Source organism: Pantherophis guttatus, chromosome 7, assembly GCF_059756535.1.
Source record: "Pantherophis guttatus breed Tessera chromosome 7, ASM5975653v1, whole genome shotgun sequence".
Classification (NCBI taxonomy): domain Eukaryota; kingdom Metazoa; phylum Chordata; class Lepidosauria; order Squamata; family Colubridae; genus Pantherophis; species Pantherophis guttatus.
In genome coordinates, this window is record NC_142069.1 from 50986121 (window position 1) to 51002503 (window position 16383).

The window sequence follows — 16383 nt, forward strand, 5'->3', positions numbered from 1 at the left end:
GTTACATGATGCCCCACAATGAATAATTTCAGATTGGGAGGGTCCAATTCACCTCAAAATTTTGGAGGGCCTTTTTGGACAGGGACTGAGTTCATTGCACCATCATCAACTTAACTGGGACTCAGAGAGAACCAACTCAGTTGTAGAGCAGTACCTGAAATGTTTTATCAATTATCAGCAAGATAATTGGACTGACCTATTGCCGTTCACTGAAGTGGCCTATAACAACGCAGGGCACAGTAGCAGTGGTTTCACTCCATTCCAAGTCGCTATTGGACAGCAATTTAAGCCTATTCCTGAATTGTCAGTAAAAGATCCAGTAGTTCCTTTGGTGAAGGAGTGGTTACAAAACACTTGGTCAGTTGTTCGTAAGGCCCTGGATGATGCTACAAAATCCAAACTGACAAGAACCGAACTGAATCAAAGGAGCTTAAAATTGGGGATCCTATTTATTTGTCCACATCCTATTTCTTACAATCCTTACAATCCTTTAAAAAACTGGGCCCTAAATTTGTAGATCCTTTCCCTATTAAACACATTATCAATCCAGTCACTGTGGAACTGGAGTTGCCTATGTCGCTGAGATAGTCCATCCAGTTTTCCATTGCAGCTTGTTAAAACCTGAGTCAACCTCGCCTTTATGGCTGACCCCTCTTGTGTTCCCAAATGGTTTATGATTGAAGGTGAACAGCATTTTGAGATTAAGCAGATTCTTGATTCGTGGGTTCATAGAGGGAAGGTTCAGTATCTGATGGCATGGAACACCTGGTGGCATTTCCTCGGTTCTCAGAGTGAGTGGTTGATAAATCTCATGTCAAAGCCCCTACATTGCTGAAACACTACCATACCCAATATCCTAACAAACCAAAATGATTGTACTCTCCTCGGTTTTCTTTCCATTTTTTCTTACAGGTGTGGATCTCCTTCTTCTAGGGGGACAGCATGTCAGGTCCCTGTTGGAATGCTGCCATCCTGGAAGAGAGGGGCGAGGAATCAGACATAGTTTACATGCTTTTGCTTTTGCTGTGACTGCTTGGAAAGCTTGAGGGAGGAGAGGTGTTCAAGGCCGCAGTGTCCTGAGGATGGCACCTTTCCACCATGCCACGTCGGTGAAGTCAAAATACCTTTGCAGTAGATGATTGGCCACCAATGGGACATTGGGGTGGGGATTGAAGGAGAAAATTAGCTTTACGCTTTTCTGATTTTCAGATTCCGCCTGACTTTTCGACAATCACTATCTCTCAGTAAAAGTTCTTTTTGAAATGTGACTGGAAATGTAATTCTGACAAGCAAAGTCAATGGGGAAGGCAGATTCGCTTAACAACCCTTTTACTAACTTAACAAAAACAGGGATTCACTTAACAACAATGGCAAGAAAGATGGTAAAATATGGCAAAACCTACTTTTTTTTTTTATCTCGAATTTATATACCGCACCTTCTCCCGAGGGACTCAGGGCGGTGTACAGCCAGATAAAAACATACAATATAAACATTAAAAACAGTTAAAAGGATATATATTAATTTGGCCCCAATTTAAGATAACAGACCAATTAAAAATTAAAAAATATTAAAAAAATATGTTAAGCCAGCCCGGCTTGCTGAAAAAAGAAAGTTTTAAGGGTACGGCGGAAGGCACCGAGGTCTTGGATCCTCCTTATCTCCGGGGGCAGCTGATTCCAGAGGGTAGGTGCCCCCACAGAGAAGGCCCTCCCCCTGGGGGTCGCCAGCCTACATTGTTTGGCTGATGGCACCCCGAGGAGGCCCTCTCTGTGGGAGCGCACAGGTCGGTGGGAGGTTGTCGGTAGCAGCAGGCGGTCTCGAAGATAACTAGGTCCTATGCCATGGAGCGCTTTAAAGGTGGTAACCAACACCTTGAAGTGCACCCGGAAGACCACTGGGAGCCAGTGCAGCTCACGCAGGAGTGGTGTTATGTGGGAGCGCCAAGCGGCTCCCGTAATTACCCGCGCGGCCGCATTCTGGACCAGTTGGAGCCTCTGGGTGTGTCACTGCATTTTTTTATTTACCAGCTGAGCTCATTATTTATGGACTATCAGACTTTCTGTAGCTTGCCAAGAATCCTTATCAGTAAGCTAAACTGCGCATGTACTCCACCCACATTCCTTCACACACTTTCCTTTTGTTCTCTTGCCAAGAAAGGTCCGGCTGCTGAGAAGCAGCTGGCACGAACTTTATTTCAAAATGTAACTAATTAGATCAGTAAGATGTTTTATTTTCTTCTTTACAATAAATATGAGTTTAATTAGACGATGTATTCTGGTTTTATTTTTCAAAAGTATACACAAGGAAAATGCCACGATCCAGGCAATTACCCCAGGAAGGTAACGGGGCTGATTGCCTCTGACAATGGTAGCAGACGATGGTTGATTTATGGTTTTTTTCCTTGCTTGTTACTTTTGATGATAAGCGCTTAGGCAATTAGTTTTTAGCTACTGAGGTACGCTAATTATTTTTTGCAAAAATGCCGAGAAAGAAGAAAAAGGGCAAAATGAAGCCCAGAGCTTTATCCTCTTCGGATGAAGAGCAGGAGATAGAAAGACCCTCAAGATTTCAGCCCCTGACATCAGCCACTCGGCTAGAAGCAGAAGAAACAGACAGAAAGCTTCAGGAGGAAGATAAGATAAAAGCTGCTTTTGAAGGCAAAGTACTACAACTGAGGTCAGTAGTGCCCCTTCTAATTATGCAAGCTCTCAAACTGTCTCCCCAGAATCTTCTGAATTTGTAACGCTTGGTGCAGTGCCAGATTTTCTACAAACGGCCAAGCCTTTTTCCTCCCATGCAGAGAGAGAAATAATTCATTATTCTCCTCGAAGCTCTCAGCTCTCCCTGGATGAGCAAACTATAAAAGCCTATCATAACCATATAAAGTTTTATGAACATGAGCTATCCCAGGCAAAAATGGCTTTATTTATGCTTGAGCAAGATAAGGGAGAATCTCGTGACTTCAAAATCTCTGAAAGCGCCATTTTGGCTCCTTCTTCTTCAGAGCCAAAGACACTCCCCCTGGTGGATTTTGTGTCAGGCCAATCAGAACAGAGAGCTGTGCACACGTCACATGTCTTACATAATCACTCCTACTCTCAAGTTCCAAGTGCCACGTATGCAGAGAGATTATCTGAGCTGCCCAAAACAAAAGGTGCAGCACCATCTGCTGGCGAAAGTAATTTACTAGAGAAAGCTGAAATGCATCACGATTTGAGAGAGTGATTACAGGCATTGCAACAGACTTTGTTAGATATGTCTTTAACTCACTCAGATATTCAGGTTGCAATGCCACAAGTGTCTCCACAGGCTCAATCTCCAGCACCCCCTGGTAGTGCTGGTGTCCTTTCAGATGGAGCACAACAACGCTTAATGCAGCAAAGGCAAATGACTGCGTCTCCAGCAGGTCATGTTAATATTGCAGCTCAAATGCAACAGCCTCAACCACAAATGCATGCACAGGTGCCTCCAGCTGTACAACCAGGGCCAGCTCCTGGTCCACCTCCAGTGCAACAAGTGCCTTTACTTCCACAACCAGCACCTCAAATGCACATTCCTCAACAGGCACCTTCTGTTGCTCCACTGGCTGGTGAGTCAAAATTAAAGATGTCAGGGCAGAATTACATGGCCTGGATCAGTGAGGTTGGACTTTTGCTACGTAGAGAAGGCACTCACTGTATGATTTTTAATCCGCCTGCTCAGCCATGGTCCCCTGCAATAAGAGATTTAGAAATTAAAGCTTGCACAATATTATTGATGTCCATGGATACTCAACTGCAGGTTACATTTTCGCCTGATGCAACAGCCCAACAAATTTGGGCCCAATTGGAAAATTACTACAGGCCTGTCTCAATTGAATCTTCATGTTTGCTCATGTCTCAATTCCATGGTTCGAGATTGAAACCTGGTGAACAAATTGGAGGACATTTGACCAAACTGAAAGGACTGAGAAAAGAATTAAGAGAAAGAGGCTATAATATTGATGATATTCAAATGATCAGCATTATTATTAACTCTTTGAATCATGAATGGAAAGATGCCATTACAAAGATTAACCAAGTCCCTATTGCTCAACGCACAGTGGACAATGTATGCAGACTTTTAATTGAAGAAGAAGCACTCATGCTAGCCATGCCATACTTGAGAGGACCACCCGCATCAAGAGCTCCAGCTAACTGGTAAACCTTTGCATTCTAGGTGTATCCATAAATGGCATAGAAGATTGGGGCATGCCAGTTTCTGTGTTCTTAGGAAGATGCCAGAGTTCGCAAAAAGTTTGGCTCTAAAGGGGTGTAAGGTGTTTTTGGATTGTGCTGTCTGCAAAAAGGCCAAATCCAAAGCAGCAGCCATTCCCAAACGCGCTACACACCTGTCAACACGCATTTTTGATTTGGTTCACACTGACATAGTTGGTCCTTTTCCGCCATCATTTGGTGGTAGAAAATATTTTCTAACACTTGATAATTACTCTAGATATGGATATGTATATCCTATGAAAGAAAAATCTGAGACCTTTCAGATCTTTAAAGACTTTGCAGCCCTTGTTTCTACCCAACACCAAGTTCGCATCGCTAGAACCCAGAGTGATCATGGTGCTGAATTCATGTCTCAGCATTTCCAGGACTGGATGCATAAGAATGCACACTGGCTCATAATGGGGTCGTAGAGAGAAGACAAGGGGTCCTGCAAACCATGATGCGTTGTCTCCTAGAAGACGCCAACCTTGATATGATATACTGGGGTGAAGCTATAAAATATGCAAATTACATTGTCAACCGTACTTGGAGCAGTGTAATGAATCAGATTCCTTTCTTCATGTTGTATGGCCACAAGCCCGATCTTAAAAACATCCATATTTTTGGTTCATATGCTATGGTGAACATTCCCTTAGCTCAAAGAAGAAAAGGAGGTCCAGCAGCAAAGAGACTGAGATTTATGGGTATTGATGATAACTCAAAATGGAGCAAATTTATTGACTCTAAACATGTAATTGTGATTTCCCAATCTGCTAATTTTGAGGAAGATGTTGACTGGTCCAGGATTCATTCCAATGATCTTGGAGTTTATTTTCCTAGAGATGATACTGCTGATGCCACACAGATTGATGATCAAGATTCCACTGGTTCTTCTCAATCCGATGTTCCGTCTTCGCAAGCCGTGGATGCTGATGCTAGCGACGAATGTGAGGACGAGGATGAAGCAGAAGAAGACTGGACTGTTGTTCCAAGACGTTCCAAGAGGGCCACAAAAGGAATCCCTCCACAACGATATTCTTGGCAACTGACAAAAACACCCTTGCCTTTGATTTGCAATGTTACACTTCCACCTGATAATTTCACACAAATCAAGCAGCTTCCTGATTCAGAGCAAGACAAATGGTATGATGCAATGCAGGTTGAAATGGACAGTCTAAAGATACTTAAAGTGTTTACACCTGCAAAACCTCCAGCAAACAAAAACGTCATTGGCACTCGATGGGTCTACAGAATCAAAAAGAAGCCAAATGGTGAGTCATTATACAAGGCCAGACTTGTAGTTCAGGGTTTTGCTCAATGTTATCCTGAGGACTACACAAATACCTATTCACCGACAGTTCGAACTGAGAGTGTAAAAATTGCTTTAGCAACTGCAACTATCCTTGGTTTAGAAGTTTTCCAGTTCAATGTTGACACAGCTTATCTACATGCAGACCTAGATGAAGAGATCTACGTGAAAAGTCCTCCAGGATTCCGACAGCAAGAAGGGGATACCTGGTTCCTAAACAAAAGTCTTTATGGTCTGAAACAGTCTGGTTTAATGTGGTACTTATGTCTTACTGACAAACTAAATTCAATGGGCTTTATTAAGTCCAAAACTGATGAGTGCATGTTCACAAAGGTCTAACAATGCATATGAGATAGTTCTTGTTTATGTTGATGATATTGTTTATATTGGTCCAAATAAGCAAATGAGTGAAAATTTTGCCAAAGCTTTGCAGAGATACTTCACATTGAAATCATTGGGTCATATTAGCACTTATTTAGGTGTTCAGATTGAAAAAACACAGAAGGGGTTTAGTCTTTCACAAGAAGATAAAATTGAACAAATTTTGCATCATAGCAACATGAAAGATGCTAACACAACAAAGACACCCATGCAAACAGATTTTCACAACTTGACACAAGAAGCAAGTCCTGAGTTCGAGGATCAAACATTTTATCATTCAGTCATTGGGTCACTGTTGTACATTAGTAGTTGGACCAGACCCGACATTGCACTTAGTGTTAATCTCTTATCTCGACACGTAGGTAAGGCAAAACAGTTTCATTGGACATGCGTTAAGAAATTATTGAGATACCTAAAATACACTAAACACATGAAATTATTGTTAGAACCAACACGTACTGATTATGCAGAATTATGTTGTTATGCAGATTCTGATTGGGCAAGTGATAAGAAATCACGTAAAAGTACTTCAGGTTATATGATGTTCTTAAATGGATGTCCTGTTTATTGGCAAGTACGCAAACAGAATTTTGTTTCTTGTTCATCTATTGAAGCTGAATATGCTTGTGTTTCAGATGCATGTAATTCTCTAACTTGGTTTGATGCTTTAGTCACAGATATCTGGACACACCCGATCTGACCATCACAGTGATGGAAGACAATGAATCGGTGGTTTATATTTCTGAATCACATTTCACAGGTTTTAGGTCCAGACACATTGACATCCGTTATCAAAACATAAAACATTTAGTGAAAAAAGGTTTTGTTAAAATGCAGTATGTATCTACACATGATCAAATTGCTGATATGCTCAACAAACCACTTCCAGCAGCTCAACATGAGTATCTGCGTAAGAAGATGTGCCTTATTTGATGATGTACCTGATATTCGCTCAACTGGCAAAAGAAGGGGATTGTCACTGCATTTTTTTATTTACCAGCTGAGCTCATTATTTCTGGACTATCAGACTTTCCAAGAATCCTTATCAGTAAGCTAAACTGCGCATGTACTCCACCCACATTCCTTCACACACTTTCCTTTTGTTCTCTTGCCAAGAAAGGTCCGGCTGCTGAGAAGCAGCTGGCATGAACTTTATTTCAAAATGTAACTAATTAGATCAGTAAGATGTTTTATTTTCTTCTTTACAATAAATATGAGTTTAATTAGAAGATGTATTCCGGTTTTATTTTTCAAAAGTATACACAAGGAAAATGCCATGATCCAGGCAATTACCCCAGGAAGGTAACAGGGCTGATTGCCTCTGACAGGGTGCTCCTCAAGGGGAGCCCCATGTAGAGAGCGTTGCAGTAGTCCAGGCACGAGGTGACGAGGGCATGAGTGACTGTGCACAGGGAATCCTGATCAAGAAAGGGTCGCAACTGGCGAATCAGGTGAACCTGACAAAAGGTCCCCCTGGCTACAGCCGTCAGATGTTCCTCCAAGGACAGCTGCGAATCCAGGAGGACTCCCAGATTGTGTGCCCTCTCTGCGGGGGCCAAAGACTCGCCCCGATAGTCAGTGATGGAGTCAACTGACCATATCGGGATGCCGGGAGCCACAGTCACTCAGTCTTGGAAGGGTTGAGCTTGAGCCTATTCCTCCCCATCCAGATCCGCACGGCCTCCAGGCACTGAGACATCACTTCAAGGGCATCGTTGGGGTGGCCTGGGGTGGAGATGTACAGCTGGGTGTCATCAGCGTACTGATGGTACTTCACCCCAAAGCCACGGATGATCTCACCCAGCGGCTTCACATAAATGTTGAACAGAAGGGGCAAGAGGACCGACCTCTGAGGCACTCCACAAATGAGAGGCCTCGAGGTCGACCTCTGCCCCCCTGCCAACATGAACTGCGACCGGTCTGAGAGAAAGGAGAACCACCATAACACGGTGCCCCCCATCCCCAATTCTTCCAACCGGTGCAGCATGATACCATGGTCGATGGTATCAAAAGCCGCTGAGAGGTCTAACAGGACCAGAACAGAGGAGCAACCAAGCCTTCCAGAGATCATCTACCAATGCGACCAATGCCGTTTCCGTGCTGTGCCCAGACCTGAAATGCGACTGGAATGGATCTAGATAAGATGTTTCCTCCAAGAATTGTGAAAACTGTCGCGTGACCACACTCTCAACAACCTTCGCAACAAAGCGAAGGTTGGATACAGGACGATAGTTGGCTAATACTGCCGGGTCCAGGGAAGGCTTCTTGAGGAGAGGCCTCACCACCGCCTCTTTCAAGACAGCGGGGAAGTGACCCTCACTCAATGAAGCATTGATAATTCCCTGGAGCCAGCCTCATGTAACCTCCCGGGAAGCCAGTACTAACAGGAGGGATATGGGTCAGGTAAACATGTGGCTGAACTAAGTCTCCCCAAAATCCTGTCCACATCATCAGGCGTCACAGAGTCAAACTTTTCCCAGGTAACATTCTCAAGACTATTCCTCGTCACCCTGCCTGAATCTACCCAGTCAGAGTCCAAATCCCCCCGGATCTGAGCGATTTTGTCATACAGATATTGTCCGAAATCCTTGGCCCTGCCTTCCAGGGGGTCCTCCTGCACTCCCGGATGGGGCAAGGAGCGGGTCATCCTGAACAGGGCGGCCGGACGATTCTCTGATGATGCAATAAGAGTGGAAAAGTAATTACCCTTTGCCGCTTTTATCGTCACTAGGTAGGTCTTAATATGCAACCTTACCAGTGTTCGGTCAGATTCCGCGAGACTGGGCCTCCAACCGCTCTCCAGGTGTCTTTTCTGGCGCTTCATCTCCCTCAGCTCCTCGGTGAACCAAGGAGCCACGAGGGATCGGCACCAGGTCAGAGGCCGCAAAGGCACGACTCAATCCAAGGCCCCACCAGCTGCCCAATCCCAGGCAGCCACCAGGTCCTCGGCCAAGTCATGTGCCAGATCCTCAGGAAGTGGCCCAAGCTCCATCTGGAACCTATCAGGATCCATCAGGTGCCTGGGGTGAAACCATCTTGTTGGCTCCGCCTCCCTGTGGCAGGGTGTAGCGGTTTGAAGGTCCAGGCGAAGGAGCGAGTGGTCTGACCATGACAAGGATTCCATGTCTATATCCCCTATAACAAGACCACTCAACCACTGGCCAGAGACAAAAATCAGGTCCAGAGTGTGACCCCCCCCTGTGGGTGGGGCCTTGAACTAACTGGGTCAGGTCCATGGCCATCATGGAAGCCATGAACTCCCGAGCCATCTCAGACGTTTCACCAACGGATGGCAAGTTGAAATCACCCATGACCATAAGCCTGGGTGTATCAACTGCCTCCGTGGCTATCACGTCGAGTAGCTCGGGCAGGGCCGTTGCCATGAGGCAGGGAGCCAGGTACATAAGCAACAAGCCCATCTGAACCCCATGACCCCATCTCACAAAGAGGGATTCACACCCGGCAGTCTGAGGCACAGTGGTCTCCCTTGGACCAAGATCTTCTTTAATAATAACCGCCACCCCCTGCCCCTCCCCTGGGCCCTTGGCTGATGGAATGCTCTGAAGCCAGGTAGGCACATCTCAACCAGGGGGACCCCTCCCTCTGGGCCCAATCAGGTCTCCATAAAAGTCACCAGGTCCGCTCCCCCCTCCTGTATAAGATCGTGAATGAGGGGGGCCTTATTTACCACGGACCTGGCATTGCACAGCATCAGCCAAAGGCCCAGATCCTGAGTATCTGTGCCACCTAGTATCCGAGAGGAGCCTTGGGGACCGGGGCACGCAATTGCTCTCAAACAGCAAGTGCGCACCCCTGACACATGATGTGGTCTCCTGCTCCTGCCATATCTGCCCCTCCCATCAACCGTGCTGATGGTACATCCCTCGTTGGAATAGCCCTCCATCCCCTCCCCAATCCCTCGTCCTGCACCCTCCAAACTGCCACCCTGTGCCGGGCTCGGCTCCGACCTTAGTGGATTACCCCCCCTTCCCCTTTGGTCGTCCTCCCGGTTCCCCTTAAAAAATTATTAAAAACCTCCCTCCCAGAAACCTTTAAAATCTTATTTAAAAACTTCCCCAGAAAACCCCACAGGCCCTTCCTCGTGCCATGCCATCTCTCAGGATTCCAAAATCTGTCATCGAGATAGGCCCTCGATAAAGTGGAGGGCCAAACCTGTGAGAGGGGGGAATCTCGCAGGGCAAGGAGTTCAGACACTGAGTACATCGAATCATTGGGGTGACAGTAGTCCATGGTCAGGAGACCACCATGATGTTATAGCACATGGGAAAAATTCCAGTCCATGGCTCAAGCAACCAGACTCCATAGACCTCTCACAGCAGTGGAGGGGGAGGTACATGCCATTCGGCACCCGGAAATTTCTTGGCCCGACCATCCTCTCACGAAGGCCGACCAGTAGAATTTTGATGGAAACCCAGTAGTGAAGGCAGCCATACACCGACTCCCACTGGCCTTGAGTCCACAGATCCAGTTCTCCATCTGGGTTAGGAGGAGTCAATGAGCCCAATCCTCCAGCTCATGGGCAGGATTTAGTTCGAAATTTAGTTCAGAAAGAGTCTTACACAGGCAGGACAATCAGAGATGGCTTGATGGAAATAGGGGAAATAGGAATGACTCAGCAGGCCAGGATAAGCAGGGTAGCAATGACCATAATGAGGCCTAATAGAGCCTAAACTCAGTCAAAAAAGGAAGCAGGGAGGGGGAAATACAGACAGCAGGTGTCAGTAGAGATTTTCCGGTCCCCTCGAATCCCTCAGAACTTCCAGTTAATAGTAATAGTGCTCCCCAGTTTTTCCCCCTCCAGCTCACCCTGGAGGTCTCCAGGTCCATATGGGGGGGGGCTACTCCCAAGGGCCAAGTACCCATCAACCGCCCAGAAAAATCCAATGTTAGAGACTGCTGCCAAGAGTCCCACGCCATCTTGGTTAGGGTCTATAGGCCTGTGAGGAGCCGCCCTGGCATCAGCTACCATCCCCGCGACTACCGTCGCGGCCGCCATCGATGCCGCTAACACCGTCGCCATTGGCCCTCCCGCGGTCGTCTCCAGCTGCCCCATGCCTCCACGAATCTCTCGAGGCATCCAGGGGCACGGGAAAACTCCGCAGGGGGCCTCAACGCCACCATCGTCGGACATCGCTGACCGCCGTCCCGCCAACCACCAGATATAGATATACTTAACAAATATCTCACTTAGCAACAGAAATTTTGGGCTCAATTGAAGTCATAAGTCAAGGATTACTTATATATAGGAAATAAACTTGGGTCCAGAAAGAAAGTGGCAAAATGAGACAGGAAAAAGTTGAGTTTTTAGGGTGACTGGAAGGAAAATCAAGCAGCAGCTTCAAAATCATAATATCAAATAGTTATAGGATCTATTGAATGTGGATGTGCTATTCCCTTTATTATGTTTGATGATACAACTAAATATGGCTATTTTTCCTCTCACAGAGATATTAAATAATCCATATGATTCATTTCAAAGAACTAGAGCACTAATAAGCCAATTATTTGCTTATAAAGAATAGGTTATCTAATGATGGGTTATTATATGCATTTTTTGGTTTTTGGCATTTTGTGCTGCTAGAAATGTATTACTCAATTATTTCCTTAAGAGTACTTCCATCAATTGAAAAATTGCTGCTATAGGCTCAATGACTTGAAAACTATGAAATTATAAATTGGATGTGTCTTCAGCCTTGTAAGGTTATAATGCTGGAATGGACCAATAAAGATGTTGAAATCAGGAAATAATATTAAAACTGTTATACCCATACTGCATAGTCCTATTATCATTACAGTTCACTCAACTTAATTGAGATGCATTTAGTAGTGAAATTAAGGTTATCTGACATTTAAAAAGATGATTAAGCTGAAAGACTTTGGATATATATTAAATATAAAATGCTAATATAAATTAGAAGAAAAGAATAAATTGCATCCCAATTACTATTTTAATTTAAACTTGTGGAAGTTAATATTTTTCAAATAATAGGCAGTGATTAGGTATGTATTCCCATTAATAACTCTTACATTCACACAGGAGTTCCTACAGAGGGGAAGCAGTGGGAAGCCAAAATCAGCTTGTTTTTATCGGCGTTGTGACTGAAATTATGTCAATTAAGTAATACATTAAGTCCCCACGCTGCCCATTTTGGATGCAGGTAAGTGCAGAGTGTGCATGGAGGCTCGGGGAGGATGAAAAATGGGCCTACCGGAAGTTCGGGAAGGGGGCCTCTAGAGTCTGGGGAGGCCATTTATGTCCTCCCAGAGGCTCGAAGAAAGCCTCCAGAGCCCGGGGAGGGCAAAAACGCTCCCCCCCCATGGTGCAGGAGGCCGACTAGGCCACGCCCACCCAGCAACTGGGTAGAGAACCCTTTACTAAAATCTTTGAAGCCCACCCCTGCATTAAGCTATGCTGCATGAGAGTTGGAGACCAATGTTGAAGGATATTATATTGGGTTATTACTGTACTGTAGGCTTTAAGTCTGATAGTTTATGCTTTCAGTGGATCGTGGTCTTTCAAGAAGTAAAAGTCTCAACAGAAAGATAGAAGCATGTGTAGCCTACTATCTTTATTAATACAGCTATTTCTATCTCTAGACAAAGAGTAGGATTTTAAATATAGTGTTACTGTATGTAATTTACTTTTGAACTTTTGAACTAACCCATACTTCTTTTATTATTGGCTGGTTTAAAGTTAGGTGATTAATACACACATCGCATCACAAAAAACATGATTTTAGGCAATGTAATGCTGTTTAATGGATGTATTTATTTATTTATTTGTTTAAATTTCTATACCGCCCTTCTCCAAATAGGACTCAGGGCGGTGCACAGCCTAAGTAAAAACAAAGCATACAAAATTTAAAAAACAGTATTAAAATAATTAAATATTCTGGCCGTAAATTAAAACAACCCAATTTAAAATCAATTTAAAATTTAGCTCAAGCCAGCCCAGCTAGTTGAAATAAATAGGTTTTCAGGGCCCGACGAAAAATCCGGAGGTCTGTTATTATACGTAACTCTGGGGGAAGGTTATTCCAGAGGGTGGGCGCCGTCACAGAGAAGGCTCTCCCCCTGGGGGTCGCCAGCCGACATTGTCTGGTGGACGGCACCCTGAGGAGGCCCACTCTGTGCAAGCGTACTGGCCGGTGGGAGGCTATTGGTGGCAGAAGGCGGTCTCGTAAGTACCCCGGCCCTAAGCCATGGAGCGCTTTAAAGGTGGTCACCAACACCTTGAAGCGCACCCGGAAGACCACCGGGAGCCAGTGCAGCTCGCGCAGGAGAGGTGTCACATGGGAGCGCCTCGTCGCCCCCATAATCCCCCACGCGGCCGCGTTCTGGACCAGGTGGAGCCTCCGGGTGCACCCCAGGGGGAGCCCCATGTAGAGAGCGTTGCAGTAGTCCAGGCGGGAAGTGACTAGTGCCTGAGTGACTGTGCATAGAGAGTCCCGATCTAGAAAGGGGCGCAACTGGCGTATCAGGCGAACCTGATAAAAAGCCCCCCTGGCCACAGCCGTCAGATGGTCTTCTAGAGACAGCCGTGCATCCAGGAGGACGCCCAAGTTGCGAGCCCTCTCCGTGGGGGCGAGTGATTCGCCCCCAATAGCCAGCGATGGCGTCAGCTGGCTATATCGGGACGCTGGAAGCCACAGCCACTCGGTCTTGGAGGGGTTGAGTCGGAGCCTGTTTCTCCCCATCCAGGCCCGCACGGCCTCCAGGCACTGGGACATCACTTCAAGGGCATCGTTGGGGTGGCCTGGGGTGGAGATGTACAGCTGGGTGTCATCAGCGTACTGATGGAACTCCACCCCGAAGCCACGGATGATCTCACCCAGCGGCTTTACATAAATGTTGAACAGAAGGGGTGAGAGGACCGACCCTTGTGGCACCCCACAAGCAAGGTGCCTCGGGGTCGACCGCTGCCCCCCTGTCAACACAGATTGCGACCGGTCAGAGAGGTAGGAGGAGAACCACCGCAGAACGGTGCCCCCCACCCCCAACCCCGCCAACCGGTGCAACATGATACCATGGTCGATGGTATCAAAAGCCGCTGAGAGGTCTAATAGGACCAGGATAGAGGAGCAACCCCTATCCCGAGCCCTCCAGAGATCATCCACTAACGCGACCAATGCCGTTTCCATGCTGTGCCCAGGCCGGAAGCCGGACTGGAGCGGGTCTAGATAGACAGTTTCATCCAGGTACCGGGGAAGCTGTTGCGCTACCACACTCTCAACAACCTTCGCAACGAAGCGAAGGTTGGAGACTGGACGATAGCCAAAACAGCCAGATCCAGAGAGGGCTTCTTGAGGAGGGGCCTCACAACCGCTTCTTTCAAAGCGGCCGGCAGGACCCCCTCACTCAAAGAAGCGTTAACAATCTTCTGGAGCCAGCCTCGTGTCACCTCCCGGGAAGCCAGTACCAACCAGGAGGGACACGGGTCCAATAAACATGTGGTCGCGTTCAGCCGTCCCAGGACCCTGTCCATGTCCTCGGGAGCCACAGGATCGAACTCCCCCCAGATAACACTCTCAAGACCTGCCTCAGTCATCCCGTCCGGACATACCCAGTCAGAGGCCAGTCCTTCCTGAATCTGAGCGATTTTGTCATACAGATACTGCACAAAGTCCTCAGCTCGGCCCTGCAAGGGGTCATCCCGCACTTCCAGATGGAGGAGGGAGCGGGTCACCCTAAACAGGGCGGCCGGGCGATTATCTGATGACGCGATAAGAGCGGCAAAATAGCTAGATTTCGCCGCTTTTATTGCCACTAGGTAGGTCTTAATATGAGTGTCACCAGTGTTCGGTCGGATTCGTAAATAGGCTAACTGCTTGGAAATAATAGCTTCTTGGTCAATTCTCATGGATTTCTTATTAAAAAATATTCAAAAGGTTATTTTTTTTTTACTTGCACTTTTTGGAGTTAAAGTGCAGATATCTGCTTTTTTAATATTCTTAAAGAGTTTTAATTTAACTCTTCCATTTCTTAAATTGCAAATATGACAATTTAATTAGAGTTTAGATTGCAAGAGCTGTTGGAAATCATTCAGAATCCAATTACTTCCATTTGTTTAATTGTTTAACCACTTAAAAAGTGGTTAATTGTTTAACCACTTTTCTATAATTTTCTGTAATTAAGATAATCCTTTTTCTCATTTTAGCTGTTTATTATTGGTCTATTTTATCTTTGAGGAAATCATATTGAGGTACAATTATATCAGCAATCACCAAAAAGGTAACACATTTGATAATTTTTTAAATGTTTATTATGTTAAAGGAGATTAGGTTAGGAAAAAAAGTCAGATGACACTAAGATTACTTGATTACACCAAACCTCCAATTAAAACAATATAAATAGTAAAATGGGCTTTTTCAAACACATATTTTAATATTATAACTAAAATAGCTTATTCAAGTAGCATTGCATTTCTTTAAAAATAGTGATTTCTTTGTTTCTTTAGCTGATTCAGATAGTTAATGAATGCTACATTATTAGTGTCATTGCTGAGGTAATATGAAAATATCTGGCCTTCCTTGACTACAACAGGAAACTACTGATCTGTTAACTATGTATAAGAATATACATATAAGCATTCCAAAATTATAACCACTATGGAATTATTGCTACAGTGGGAGAAGAATATTAATGTACCCTGTTTCCCTGAAAATAAGACCTATCCTGAAAACAAGCCCTAGCATGTTTTTACATGTGCACCTATTATAAGCTCTACCCACAAAATAAGCCCTACTTAAGAGCCTGCGCAGCTGGCTGGCCGCTCATTCCATTAGGTTGCTTGTGGTACCATGGCCACAAGGTGAGGTGGGAATGTGGAGCTGCCCCACCCACTCTACACTGGCTTACCACAGGGCCCCCACAGTGAGGTGAGGAAGGTGTTGGGGCATGGATGGCCTGGCTTCAGGGGCCCTAAGGTAAGCTGGTGCAGGTGCGTGAGGCAGCACGACACCCCCACCTCACCTCGTGGCCATGGCAATGGCACATCTCTTGGCCTCCTACTCCATTTTGGCTGCAAGCAAGCAGAAAAAGTAGGCCAGCGGCCATGCAGGGTCCTGTTGGATGGGGCTGCTGCCACAAGGCAAGGCAGGTGGGGGCATGGGTGGCCTGGCTGCAGAGGTAAGCCAGTCTGTGGGGCAGTTCCCCCGCATCATGGTGGTACTGGGGTGCTACACAGCCTCCTGTCCCATCACGAGCAAGCAGAAGTGAGCCTCCCATACATGGGAAAAAAATAAGACACCCCTGGAAATAAGCCCTAGTGCTTATTTTTAGGCCCAAAAGAAAATAAGACCCGGTCTTATTTTTGGGGAAACACGGGGTGTTAGATAAGTTTTGAGATAACAACAATCCCCAGTGATACACATTTGGGGTCCAGGCAGGGAAGGCAGCTTCAGTGGACATTTGCGCATTGGACCCCGGGCATCTGT